The sequence below is a fragment of the Cyprinus carpio genome, chromosome A6 (assembly GCF_018340385.1).
Source record: "Cyprinus carpio isolate SPL01 chromosome A6, ASM1834038v1, whole genome shotgun sequence".
Taxonomy (NCBI): domain Eukaryota; kingdom Metazoa; phylum Chordata; class Actinopteri; order Cypriniformes; family Cyprinidae; genus Cyprinus; species Cyprinus carpio.
The window spans coordinates 33,728,611-33,742,995 of record NC_056577.1 but is presented as its reverse complement, the minus strand read 5'-3'; the positions used below and the strand labels follow the sequence as shown (position 1 = coordinate 33,742,995).

The 14,385-nt window shown below is 36.9% G+C and overlaps 1 protein-coding gene across 8 annotated transcripts in view; it reads left to right on the top strand.

Moving 5' to 3' along the window:
• Positions 1–2,842: 2,842 nt before the first annotated feature.
• Positions 2,843–14,385, top strand: part of LOC109091691 (transcriptional enhancer factor TEF-5-like) — a 32,034-nt gene continuing 20,491 nt past the window's right edge. For 7 of the 8 annotated variants that reach the window (XM_042759149.1, XM_042759146.1, XM_042759147.1 and 4 more), the window contains exons 1-2: positions 2,843–3,016; positions 3,402–3,468. The gene's annotated coding sequence lies outside the window, so the exon portion shown is untranslated. The remainder of the gene's footprint in view (positions 3,017–3,401; positions 3,469–14,385) is intronic. The other variant, XM_042759144.1, reaches the window with a different exon arrangement.

The window sequence follows — 14,385 nt, the reverse complement described above, 5'->3', positions numbered from 1 at the left end:
GTCAGAATGAGAGTCCAAACAGCTGATAAAAACATCACAATAATCCACAAGTAATCCACTCCACTCCAGTCCATCAGTTAACATCTTGTGAAGCAAAAAGCTGTGTGTTTGTAAGAAACAAATCCATTATTAGGGCGTTTTAAATTTAAACTGTTGCTTCCGCCTAAAATCCATAATCCATAATAACGCTTCCTCCTGTTGTCACTCACATCAAAATCTACCCACATATTTGTTTAGAGCTGTTTAGGACTGTTTTCACTTGCAAATGGTGTTTGATCTGTGTATGTTTCCTTCCTTATTCAGACCAGATGACTTTTTCACTGGAGGAAACATTATTCTGGATAGAGGACTCTAGAGGTTTTTAGCTTGAAGCAGCAGTTTGAAGTTAAAAGCATCTTAGTGATAGATTTGTTTCTTATAAACAGTTTTTGTTTTGGCATTATTGTGGATTGTTTGATTGTTTTTTAGCCTGAAGTGATTTTTGTTTTGTTTTTGTATTTTTTTTTTACTCTCATTCTGACGGCACCCATTCACTGCAATGGATCCATTGCTGAGCAAGTGATGTAATGCTGAATCTCTCCAAATCTTTTCCCATGAAGAAACACATCTCTACATCTTGGATGGCTTGAGCAGTCTGGGTGAGTACATTTTCAGCAAATTTTCATTTTTGGGTGAACTGTTCCTTTTAAAAAGGGCGAAAAAAACATTTCTCTGTATTATTGGCAGTTGTGCTGTGTTTTGTGTGTGTAACGGTGTAAGAATGCTTATCTGAGAGCAAGCGAGAAAGAGGGTGTCTGTGCAAGTGTGCCGAAAGCCCAAGATTAAAGCAAGGTTCAGGTTTATCAAAGCTGATAGTAAATTTCAGATTTTTGCACATGCAATATCATTGACTGATGCTTGGAGTATGTCAAACATTTCACCCACTCATGCTGTTTCTTGCTTACTCAAGCAAAGACGATCTATAATAAGTGTCATTACAGGAATACTATATCACCTGATGCAGATGTGAACACCTGACATTTGGTGTTTAATTGTTTTGTTTTGTTTTGCCTTGTATGTGTCATTCTAGTTTATGATTATTTGTGTAACATAAGATATTTGATAAAAACCCATAACTGTCTTAATTCGTGCAGACAGAAGTTATTAGACATGTTCTTCCGTTTTTACTTAATGTGAATGTAAATGTAGGAAGAAAAATCCAATACTTTGAAATGAAATAAGTGTTTGTAAAAATGTACTTCGTTTAAGAGTTTCGTTTCTGGATGTTTGATGGACGTGTGAAAGGTTTTGCTTTTGTCAGTGCAGGTTGCCAAAAGTCAATATGAAATAAAAATGTACTTCCTTGCACATTCTGGGTATCTCTGGTATTTTTGTTTCCTTTATACATTTTTTGAAATGCTTCTCTTTGACTTTCTTTCTTTTTCACTTTATGCCACCAAAGCAGCTTTAACATTGAAAACTGATGTTAACCTATAGCCAAATAGCTATTTAGACAATGTTTTAGGCTTTAACATTAATTTAATGCAAATTAAAGTAAATTTGAAAACTTATAATGAGGTGGGAATGCTGATTTATAATGACTTTAATTGCTTTTCTAAATCTTGTAAGATTAAAAAAAAAAAAAAACAGATCTTAAAGATAAAGTCATTGCATGAGGCCGAATGAATGAACGAACAGTATAACAGAATTAAAGTCTCGATGGGGATCTCTCTTTAAATCTTCAGCCTCAGGCAAGACCTGATGATCTGTCACAGCCTGCTGGGTTGGTTGTTCAAACTTGTAGGTCCTCAAAAAGTTTACCACATAGAGTTGCTGTGATAGTTTCAACTACTTCCTCATCTTGTCCCTGTAGCTTTTTGTAACCCTTGTAATATTTTAACTTTACTTTGCTAATCTTTACTCTGGACTGTACTATGTTTCAGGTTTGGCCTACAGACGGAGCTCTACGTCTGTAGAGATGTATGTTAAAGCAGCATACATGCATTATAATCTTAGGCTCCATTCCAGCATATTACATCACTGAGTATGACTGTTTTGCTCCCCTGAGATGGTGGTTGTGGTGAAGAGGTTTCGCTGCTCACACTCATTGCTCTGGAATGTTGAATGGATTCTATTAGAATTGCTAAATGTTGAAGAGGATGATGATGATGGCCTTCTAAGGGTCTGGGAATCATGCAGTATTTGACTGAAAAAGGATTTTAATTATTCCAAATATTCCATTTTGTCTAAAATTTTGAACCTATGTTAGTGTTTATTTACAGTAAATAAGAATGTAAGTTCTTATTTTAATTAGCCCATTTGACATATTTTAACATTTAAATTGGCAGATGTTTTTGTCTAAACTTTTTTAATGGCATTAGTTTTTATTTTATTTTTTTTAATCTTCTTCTTCTTTTTTTTTTTTTACACATATTTTAACATATTTAAAGTGGACCTACATTTTAAAATATGCATTCAGAAAATCAAAAACAAATATTTCTTAAATCCACAAACGCAAAAGACTACTAATTAAGTTACTAATTATATAAACATTGTAAATGTTACTAGTCTAATTAGTTCTGTAATAAACGTAAATGTACAAATTAATTGTGTGCATATTTAGAAAAACATGCAATAGCAGATTACGTTCCAGATATTATCTACCCTGCGCTATTTGTTATTGCTAAACGTCATTACATTAATCTAAACTTGGTATTTATAACTCAGATGTACAGTAGCTCAAGTACAGCTTTCCTCTTTTCTTCTCTGTGGCCCAAAGTAGGCGGGCCTTTGGAGAAGTCCCCGCCCCCAGCAGAGTTGATTGACGCGCAACGGTGGCCCCTCCTTAAACTTTTTCTCCCCCTCCTTCGTTTTCCACTGAAGTGCGTGAATTTCATACCAAACCCATACTTCGCATTCCACCTTTACTGTCAAACCGGGAGAAATATTACTGAAAACAATAGAGCACCAAGATAAATATAACTTTAAAGAAATAAACCTTGTCCAGTTCTATCGGTAGAGGTGTTTCTCAATAAAGGTGAGTTTTAGATTCACTCGTTCCCTTTGTCTGATCGCGTTTTTCATGCCGCTCTAGCGAAGTTTTCAGATCTTTGTCATATTTCGCATTTTTCCTCGGGACTCCCAGCGTTGGGTGGGATGAGGGACAGAATTCCGTGTGGATATGCTGTAATTGTGCGTGTGTGAGAGCGAGGGAGCCGATTTTAGTTTGATAGCCCGGAACTTTTTGCCTTTGAATTAGACTTTTAAGTTAGAAACATTATTGCAAGTAACGCTTCCATTGTTGCGCGTAGAAGCGGAGTCGAAAATGTCCTGCTCGTCTGCACAGGCTCTTAGTTACTCTCATAGCAGGATTTCCCAAACACTTGTGATTGAAAATAAGGAAAGAGGTTTTGTTGTTCCAGAGAATTGTCAGAGAGAAGCGACAGAAGTGTTTGGAGAGATCGCTCACCCCGTTTTCTACGTTATCAGGTAAGTGTGACTGTGTTTGTTTCACTTGACAGGCTCAGTACGTTTACTGGATTTAATATTTACTGATTTCTGTGAGGTGAATTTAAGAGGAGAGAAGTGTATGCATTAGAAGTTATTTTTTTTTTATTACACACTAAAAAAAGAATGCTGGGTTGTTTCGTCCCAACCTTGGGTCAAATATGGACTAACCCAAGTGCTGGGTTAAAACTTCCCAACATTTGGGTTAGTCCATATTTGACCCAAACTTGGGATGAAACAACATTTTTTAGAGTGCATGTGAAGTGAAAAAAATTACACTACTGGGAAGAGTTGAACTGACTTAACCTTTAGAAATAGCGTAAAAACAATTTATTGTAAAACTGTTTGATATGATAACTTATTTATTTGGAAATGGTCATATTTGCCTCCAGGCACTTTTCATATTGAATATCAAAACCAAATAAAATATTTTTTTTTTGTTTTTGTATGGATTTTTGTTATTTTATGTCTGTAAACACTTGGTTATACTATAATGATGTTTTTTTTTTTTTTTTAGAATTAAAAACTATTTTGGTTCCTCAGGTAAAGCAGTGACGTTGAGTGATCTTCCCGCCCAAACAGCTCAGATTGAGCGTTTCGATATTAACCCTTCTATGGTTTAAAGATGATTTTGACCCTTTTTGATGTCCTATCCTGACCTTGTGACGTTTTCAAGAATATCTAAACAAAAAATAAAAATGTGTTTTAAATAAAAAAAATAACCCTTTCTCATCATTCAATTCAATTCACATTTATTTGTATATAGCGCATTTCACGATACAAACCGTTAAATTTTTTTTGGCCTAATGGTTAAATTTGTTAAAGAACCAATCATGGCCTTTGGTCTTTAAGATGTTATTCAGCTTTAAATAGTTTGATTATTTTTAATGTAACACAAGTTGACTGGGGGATCCTAGGAGGATGTAGTTTCTTACCACAACATGCGGGTTCATGAATTCTCATCTCATCAAACATTTTCATCTCATCTGTGTGAATTAGCGATTTACATTTTTTTTTTTTTCAGGGTTAGTTGGTGAGACTCAAGTATTTTGAGTTCTGTCCTCCACATGAATATGTTTTTAGTTTGCTCCACGCATATATAAGTGTTTATAATGATGCTCTCCACATTTTTATTTTCCCTCTTCCTCTGAGTTACTATTAATGGACAGGTTTCGTTAAACAGAAATGCTGCACTTCAGGTTGGACTTAGTCAGTTCAACTCAAACTGCCTCTTCAAGTTCCGCTGCTTGATTAGGTTGTCTTATGTTTAACCCCCTTTTAGAAAGGTTGGGCTTCTGAAAAAAAGTTTGAAATATAGCTAGATATAGGTCGGGTTGTGTTTAGAAGTGATTGCTGTTGTAGCTGCTTAAAGATAATGTATGTGGACCAGATGCTATGGTGTTTTTTTTGTTTAGTCAACAGTAAAAGTAACTGAATTGTACTCCAGTTTATTTGTCAATTTTTTTTTGTTTACATTTTGATTTTGAGCCAAATCTCAGCCAAATTGTTTTCTTGCTCGTGAGTCCAAAACACGTTGTCTTCTGAAATTTATTTATCTGATCAACAACAAATGAAACCCAACCAGAGATTTACACATCAGTGGTTTGGCTTCTTAACGAAGTCTGTTACAGGAAGTTTAGTCTAGTTTAGTTTGTGACTTGCACTCCAGGCAACCTGTACTGGTATGTGCCTCTTACTTGATATGTAAGTCACTTTACGGTAAGCCTCCATGGTACGGAAATGTCTTTTGAAAAAATATTCCTCGGGTAAATATGTAAGCTCAAGCCCGCTAGTAGTGTTGGCTATCCCTTATGCGATTTTCAGTGGCCAGTACAGAAGAAGATCACAAGGCATGGATTATATAATGCTGAATTTACACATTATACAAGTTAATGATTACAAAAGCACATTTCTGAAATGAAAGTTTTGTTTTACACAGAATTCTGAAACAGTTGATTTTTTTATATTAGTTTATAATTGTAATTTTTTTTTCATGATTGTTTTGAGGGCAACACATTTTAAGCAAACATGTTTTTGGGGGTAAATTTAAACAAATTCCACATGTTGCCTTTTATGGCTTCTGTGATGGGCCACATTTGTTGTTCAGCTGCAAATTTGCTGTTCTCTCTCTTTTTTTTCTTTCTTTTTCTCAGACATACTAAACAAACCCTGAACTCCCTCCACTGTCAGGCTTTGCCGAGCGAGGACACGTCATTTCAGCGTCTTGCTCTCCCACATTAGTGCTTTACTGTTTAATAAGCTAACAAATCAGTTTTAATGATTTGTTTGTTCTTGCGCTGAGCTCTCAATCCCGTCCCCAAACCGGTCCTGAAATTTGCAATCATCTCCACGGCATTTCTAGCAGTTCTTGATGCAGAAAGTCCAGAGTGTATCCTCCTTAAGAGATTGAGCGTGTGCAATCGGAGCAGATTGTTTGTGCCATATGTGTTTACGTTGCTGGCCAATTGACAGTTCCTTTAGCTGGTTTGTGTTAAGGGCCCAGCTGAGAGCGTAATGAGCCTCTTTCCATTTGTGCGGACTGAAGCGGCCTTTTAGCACCCGCCGCAGAAGTGGCTCTCCAAATGGTGACCACTTACCTGTCTGTCAACAGATCTCTGAACAAATATCTAGCTGTGTGCGTTTTCAAGCATTTGAGAGAGAGAACATCTCGCATGATGCACTGCCGTTTGGTCTCCTCACCACCCTGTGTTTGCAGAAGGAAACATTTTATACACTCTTCAGTTCCCCAAAATTAAATTTTTCCCTTTCAAATTAAAGTCCTTTTCCACGTCGCGGTCTTAGGAGCCTGTGGCGAGACACAAGCCAAAGCACACACAATGTGTCGCTATGCTTTATTAATTATGATGGAGAGGTGGCTTATGTAAGCGTGTTTACATTGCGCTGAAAATTAATGCCCGCTCTCGGGACACTTGTTTACATGCAATTCCTGCACGAGGCATTGGCAGATAAGATTTTTTTGGCTTCTCAGTGGCCGTTTGCGACTTGAGGGAGGGGCAAGCTGTGGGATAGAACAGTATAGCCTTTGTTTCTGTCTGTCTGAAGTTGCTAAACTTTCCAGTTGTTCTTGAAACCAACTGTTTGTGGCAGTGCACTGGGGTTCACGCGGCAGTCAGCTACGCTCCATGCAAACATGCACCTAAATTGCATCTAATCTAATAATCTGAGTTTGAAGACGGAAGGCAAGCTGATTATTTTTGGCCTTCTGTCTAGTGGTTGCATTTATTTGTCATTCTTTGTTAAGAAGCTCTTTCATGTGCTGGTTATCAGAGTGTGATAATCATTACAGTGATCGTTGTTGCCATTTTCGTCATGTCATTATTACATTATGAATGAACTTATACTTAGTGCTCATACTTAGGATTAGTCATTTGAATAAACCCCAAATCCTATAAGCATTAATGGAATTTATTCACATGTTTCCCAAACCTGTATGACTTACAGAAGATATTTTGAAAAATTAAATTTTTCTGTTTTGGACCCCATTTAGTTTTTGAAATATCATCATTTGTTTTTCAAAGAAGAAAGTAAATTAAGACATGTGGGTGAATAAATGATGACAGAATTATCATTTGTGAGTGAACCACTCGTCTTACTTCTCACACCATTTGTGCTACGGAGATTGATGATGTCTCATATAATGCGGCATATTAAAGAAATGTGTGGTATTAGTGTCAGGGAACAGACTTATGATTTTCACCTTGCATATGATGAAACTAAATTTACATTGAATGAGGGACTCTTCGACTTGGACCAGTACATTACCACCTAGCAATTACCCAAAACACCCTAGCATTGTGTTTTGCAAGAGCCACGTACATTTCTTCATAAAATATAAAAATCTGGTTTTGTTTTGATTTATATCATCAAATGCATCTACTCTAGTTTTGGAGTTTAAAAAAATTAAATGTTTAAAATTTAGAGGCAGCCAATTAATTTAGTTTTTTTGGTGATTTGTGTTTTATACTTTTACTATATTTGATTTGGAAATCTCTAAGAAAGGTTTGAATCTAATTTTAATACTCAAGAAATCAGACTGCAAATTTAAAGTAAAAAAACTTAAAAAAAGTTTTGGAGTATATTTTACAATAACATACTATTTCAGTCTTTCATACTATTTCTTTTAAAATTTAATTTTTAAATAATGTGTTGCCGTTCTTTGTAATTATTCTCAGTCAGTGCATGAGGTTGTGTTTTTGGCATAGATGTGAGACTCCGAGATCAGCACATGGGGCCTCTTTCTCTCTACCATCCCAAGAGTCCTGTGAGAGTTCGTCTCTTAATGCATGTCTTTTCGGTCTTTGTGGGGTTTGGCTCGAGCCCCTACCTCAGCCACTAAATGACCAAGTCAGGCAAGAGCACTCCTTCACAAATTCGCCTGACGATTTTCCGCGGAAAGTGCTGAATCAGACGTTCGAGCGAGTCCTCTGGCACACGCGGTGCTCTTTGTGTCAGTCTTTCCTCTGCTGACTGAATCAGGACTAGAGTAAACCATACGGAGAGATCTGAGAGCAGACGGCCGTCCTGGAAAGTCACCCCGGTGGATAATGTCGAAAGTCAGGAATCGGGAACCGTTAATATCTCTGAGATTCATGTTTAGCTGTCTCGTATGCGTCAAGGGTTATTTCCACAAGGTGCTTCTGTTCATGTGAAGAGTCATTTTAGTTGAGTAAGAGGCGTTTATTCCTAATTTCACTCTCTTAGTCATTTTACATTTTTCTCGCCTGTCGAGCAGTCCGGCAGCTCTCTCTCTCCCAGGCTCTTCAACAGCTCTGATTGTTTCCTGAGTGCCGAGCCAGAGAGGAAGTACGAGGAAGTTATTGGAGGAGAAGGGTAGAATTTATTAAAGCTAAACACAGAGAGGGAAAGAAAGCAAGCAGGTGATTGAAAGTGATTGGGGAGTTGGTAGAAAGAGAGAGTATGCAAGAGAGATGTGCTGAGACCGAAAAGGTTTCCTCTCTCAGACAAGCTGATAGTCCTGGAAGGGTGTTGAAGAAATCTCTCACCACTGGCGTTTAAACAAAAACTCACTATTAGAAGCTGGAAGTGAGAGCTCTGACCTGCAGGACTTGGTTAAATGCTATCAAACATGATTACATCTGAGGCTCTGAACATCTCTAAGCAATTACGTGTAGGCAGAAATTGCTAGCTAAACAAACTTGATCATGCATTGTTCCGACGTGTCCAAATGTAAATGATATTGCTTTAGCTCTCATTAGATTAGTACTGTATATATTTTTTTTCTACTGAGCAATGTTTAACTTTTAAAGTGTTAGCATGTTTATAGCTAACTACGGTACCGGAATGAAAATGCATCTGGTTTAGTACTGCAAATATTTATTGGTAACTCTATCACCCCTCTCAGTAGTGTTTTTATTTTTTTGTAATGCAGCAGTAGTGCAAGAACGTATATTAAGTATGTACAATGGGACTACACATGCATTCAGTTGAACAAGTATTTGCATTTTGCTGACTCCATTTCTTTTCAAATGGTACCAATTTATCGGTAACATACACATTTTTTTGCTGCTTAGATTTTTAAAAATTCATCGTTATCATCAATATTGGGCAATGCATGCAAATTTCCCTTTTATATATTAGTTATCTTTTGTCGTCATCTGATGCTAATTTCAAGTTTTTCAATTTATCCAACTTCAAGTTTAATCTTATCAAATCTCAATATGAGCATTAATTTTGTTCATTCTGTACACTGAAGTTCTGATGCCTAATTAACATTTTAAATGGTTGATTTTTAGTTTTTTAAAACGGATTTAGACATAGAATAAAATGAATAGATAGTATAATAGTTAAGAAATAATATTCAGTACTGGCTATTTATTGATTATTGGACATAACATGACTATTATATTTTGCCAGAATTTTAATATTGGTGCATTCCTTTTTGTCTTTGTGTTAACCTCCAGAAAATGCAGTTTTTAACTTCTGAGATCATCCAGGCCAGGCTCATAGTCCTGTTTTGTACTTTAATATACATCAGCTGTATGCTGATTTCTATTTAATTATTTTTTTAGGCTTATCACAAAACCTTGAGTATGATCTATTCAAACTAAATTGATCTTCTGAGGTTGTTCCTCTAGTTGGCCACCCATAGGTTTTATGATGATCAGTTCCTGGTGTGTGGCTTTGGGTCTGAAGGCCATAAACGGTGTGTAGACCATCAAAGCCAACGAGCTAAAAAAGAGAAACGGACTAGAACGAATGGCAGGTTTGCCTACATTTGTCACTCTAGGGCCCACGTATATCCGTTCCTTCAGACATGTTCAGACTTGGGCTGCCGCGACGATCATGTGAACAGATGCTGAAGTGTGAAAAAAAAAAAAGCATGAACCAATCACTTTCTCAGATTTGATTAACCCACCCATCAGATTTGCATATACAGTATGCTCTGCCAAATAAATCAGTGTTTTGTCTTTTTGCTTAATGCTTTCTAATGATCCTCATTTGCCAGCCACAAAAGGCAAAAGTGATGCTGGCTATTCCCAAGAATAGATTGAGTCATACTCTCTCAGCCTAGTTTAAGAGGTTATCTTCTGCTTTGATGAATCATACTGATCTGCTTTGATGAATCATACTAAGGGCTGATCTGCCATGAGTTTCCTCTCCAGCAGGAAGTGCGATTCATGTGCTTTTGGCCGTAGTTGGAAATCAGCGCCAGACAATGAGAAGAAGAGAAGGAGACGCTCTAAATGTCTTTAACTGTAATCTGAACCCAACCAGCAGCTGCTGCTACACTTGTCCAGCCCTGTTGTTCTCTCACTGCTGACTGTGTGTGTGTTTTCGAGAAGGAGCCGAATACACTGAAGAGTATTCGGTGTGTACGCTCTTGTGTGAGTGAAGGGTGGGTGTGTTGTGGAGGCTGCCCGGAGGGATACGCTCCCTAGGGGCGACTATTGCCAACAAGTGTTCCAGCTGCAACAGTTTCCTAACAAATCTCACATTCTGAGCTGCGTTCAACAGGAAAAACAGTTGGAGGACATTTGTTGAAAGAGCTTTGTGCATTAGTTTGAAAGCAAAAAAAGAACCTTTCAGTGAACAGTTCTTAAAGGAACCAGCTTTTTTCCCACTGTCTGTGGAATTTAAAGGTTCTTCATTGCACCACCAGTGCCAATAAAGAGCCTTTGTTTTTAAGACTGTATAGTAGAAAAAGCATAAAATGTTCTATGGTTCTTTTAGGAACTGTTCACTGAAAGGTTCTTTGGGGAGCCAAAAATGGGTCTTCTATGGTATTGCTGAAGAAAGCCCTTTATTTTTAAGAGTGAAGAACATTTTAAAACTCTTAAGGTTCTTCATGTTGATGTCACTAAAGAACATTTATTTTTAAGAGTGCAGGCTAGTCATGATTCAGATCTCTCCAGCTGTCCTACATCTCTATATTTAGGTTTCATATCTGACGTGATGTCCAGCAGAAGGGAAAACAAAAGGTAGGATCTGGTCGTTAGGGTTGGCTCCCCCGCATCCCTTATTTTGCTGCCAGGGCAGCGTGAAGACCTCTCTCCTGGACAGCTTGTTTCCCGCCAAAAATGTCCGCCTGGGATGACTAACGCGCAGATGGACTCCAGCGTTCGCTCCATGCGCTGGAAAGTCCCTCTGCTCCTCTGACAGTCAGCGGGGACCCTGAAATGTTATAAGATGACTTATTGAGACTGGAAGAGACTATAAAACCCGAGATGTGGAGATGTGGAGATGTAGGATGAGTTCTGTTGAGAGCTTTTTTGAGAATCCTAGCACCATGACTTCTCTTCTTGTTTTGAGATGATGGAAAATCCAGATTTGGATTAAATCCCATGATTCAGTCATGAATCTCTCTCTGATTAAGCTAAAACTTGATTTCTCCTGATTTCTCTCCTCCATGGCATTTTTTTTGGTATTGGCCAATAAATGTGACTTTTTAATATATTTTTTTAATGTTTCAAGGATAAATGTGACTCTTTAATCTGTATTGACCTAAAAAGTAAAATAGGGTGACGTCTAAACTAATCAGTATGATCACATTTCTAGTTGTGATTTTATTTATTCTACTTCTAGTTTATTTTTAAAAAGTCTGTTATATTTCATTGTATTTATTTATTTTTATTTATTATGTTTTATTATATATGTTGTTTCTTTTAAGTTTCTTTTATTTATATATTCATTTATTTTGTTTAAATAGTTCATAGTAGGCCTACATTTCTTAAATTATTTTGGGATAAGATTTTTTTTAATTGAAACATAGTTTTCCACTGTCTATGATGTCATTTGAAGCATGTGGAGAATTTTTTTCAGATTGATACAATGCATACTTGCTAAATTTACTACTACAGTTGATTAAAATTTTATCAAGAAGCTGAAGTGATGGCTTATATTCTTTAAAAATGTAATCTTCTAGATGTTTTCACTGTAAACCACAAATCCAGTGAAAACATCTATATCAGCTGTGATTTGATGTGCTATGTCATGAAATCACCATTCAGTTCTAGTTCAGTCCTCTGTTTCTTGTACATGTGTGTCTTGTGTGTGACCACAATGTCTGACTTTGAGTCATAAACAATCTCTCTGAGAGGAAAATCCGAAAAGGCCACCAAGTAAACATCAATCAGTGCCCCTTTCCTGGAACGGCTGAATGACTAAGTCTTTGTGATTCTGGTAAGAATAGTCTGGCAACTTCTGTCCCCGCCATAGACGCCAGATTCCATGGTTGGAAGTGTCAGCTTGGGGAAAACCTAGCAGTAAGTCCATGTTTTGTAATTGATATTAGATCATACTGAAGTAAGTTTCCCTGGGCTTTCTCCTGCAGGGATCGTGAGGAATCTGGTGAACCAACTCAGTACTTCAGCCGACAACAATACATATACTGTGTTGGAGATAGTGGGCAGGGAGGGCTTGTGTTCATTCAATGGGGTCTGAATGAATGTGTGTGCTGCATGGCGTTCACTGCATTATTTACATTCCTGGACCACATGGAAATTCTTCAGCATTATATACTGACTGAGAGCTCTGTTTGGTTCGGGAGGGAGAGAGAGGAGGCGGGAAAGAGGAGGTTGTCACACTAAATATGTGTGCCATGTCATTCAAAGTTAAGTCCCAGCTGCCATATGGGAAAATTAAGTTTTTGTGTTTGCATCGGCTACATCACATAGAGCTGAATGGCCTTCAGCGTGCAACAGATATTTTGCAGTTGTGTCCGTCTGACCTTATTCTTGCTCACTTGCCCTGTCTCTTTTTGAGAGAAACTGGACGTTCATGTTCGCAAAGTTGCTTTAAGATGAAAGGGTAAGATAGAGAGAGAACGCCTTGCCAGATGTTCATTGCAATTAGTATTAAAAATAAACTTTATTCTTTGTTGGCAAGGCATTGCATCAGTGTGTTTTGTAACTGCTGTTTTTTTCCTTCAGGACACAGTTTTGTAGATTAGAATTCATAATTTTTTTGCAATTTATTATTTGCTACCACTGTGGGATTAAACACTTAAACGTGTGTGTGTATATATATATATATATATATATATATATATATATATATATATATATATATATATTATATATATATATATATATATATATATATATATATATATATGTATGTGTATGTGTGTGTGTGTAATTTATTTTAATAATTACTAAATATTTAGTATTTATAATACTATTTAATATTGAAAAATCAAATAATTAAATTATATATCATAAAATTAAATAAAATTTCTGTGTATGTGTAATTTACAATTTACATATATCATTTATTTGAATTATATGACTATTATAATTTCAATTTTATTATTTACTGGTAATTTTAATTATTGTATTAATAAATATATCATTTATTAATACACCCCCCCCCCCCTTTTAATATATATATGTTTTTCTGGTTTTTTTTATTCATTACAATGCTTAAAAAAATAGTACCATGGTATTTGCATAAAAATAAGCCATGGTGATTTTATTCTACCATGATGTTAATACTAAGGAAAGTCAAAATTATTTGAATTGAGCTTTTCACAGTACACATAGTTTCAAAGCTGCATTACCAAAAAAAAAAAAAAAAAAATCATGATGTTAATGTTTATAATATCTTAACACCATGTTGTTCTTTGAAGTAGCTTACAATAAAGTTTTTCAGTGCCCCATGGTGTATGAATATGGTATTAGTTTTGATTTTTTTGCATTGATAAGCCACGTCCAGGCCACTTTCCCGCTGTAAGCTGTACTACTAGCTCTTTCTTTATCAGGAGTGCCGAGACTGCTCAAGTCCCTGGGCGTGCTGATGTTGCGTTTTGTCCAAAACAATCCCACTGTTTTTCAGACTCCGAATGGATGTCTAAATTGGTCAGTCCTCCCCTCCCCTCCCTCCTGCTTTGCCCCCCGCCCCCACTCCCTTGACTCCCTTTGACTCCAGCACTCCTCCTCCACCTCCCCCTCCCCTCATCCTTTGCTTACCTCTCCTTATTTGGGCAGAGTGCTTGGGAGCACAGGGTGGGGAAGAGGGTAGAGCGAGAGAGGGCTCGGTTGACATAAGGGAGAGAGAGAGAGCACTAACGCTGCACTTCCTTAATAAGGACATGTCTGGAATTTAAGCCCAACTCTCCAATAGAACGGCTTCTCTGCACTCCCCATGCACACACTCGTCTCTCACCCTCTCCCCTAGTGCGCGCGCACACACACACACACACACACACACACTAAATGGAGAGGTTTTCAGAGCATGCAGTCATGCCTTTTTACTTAAAGTTTGCTTGTTTGTGTTACTTTGCATTATGTGATTTTGTTTGGTGACATGGCAGAAATCACAGCATATAGATGTGTAGAGTAGGGCTGGGCGAATTGGCCAAAAAATTATCACGATATCAGTTGATATCGATAATGATCACAATACATTTAAAATCGTAAT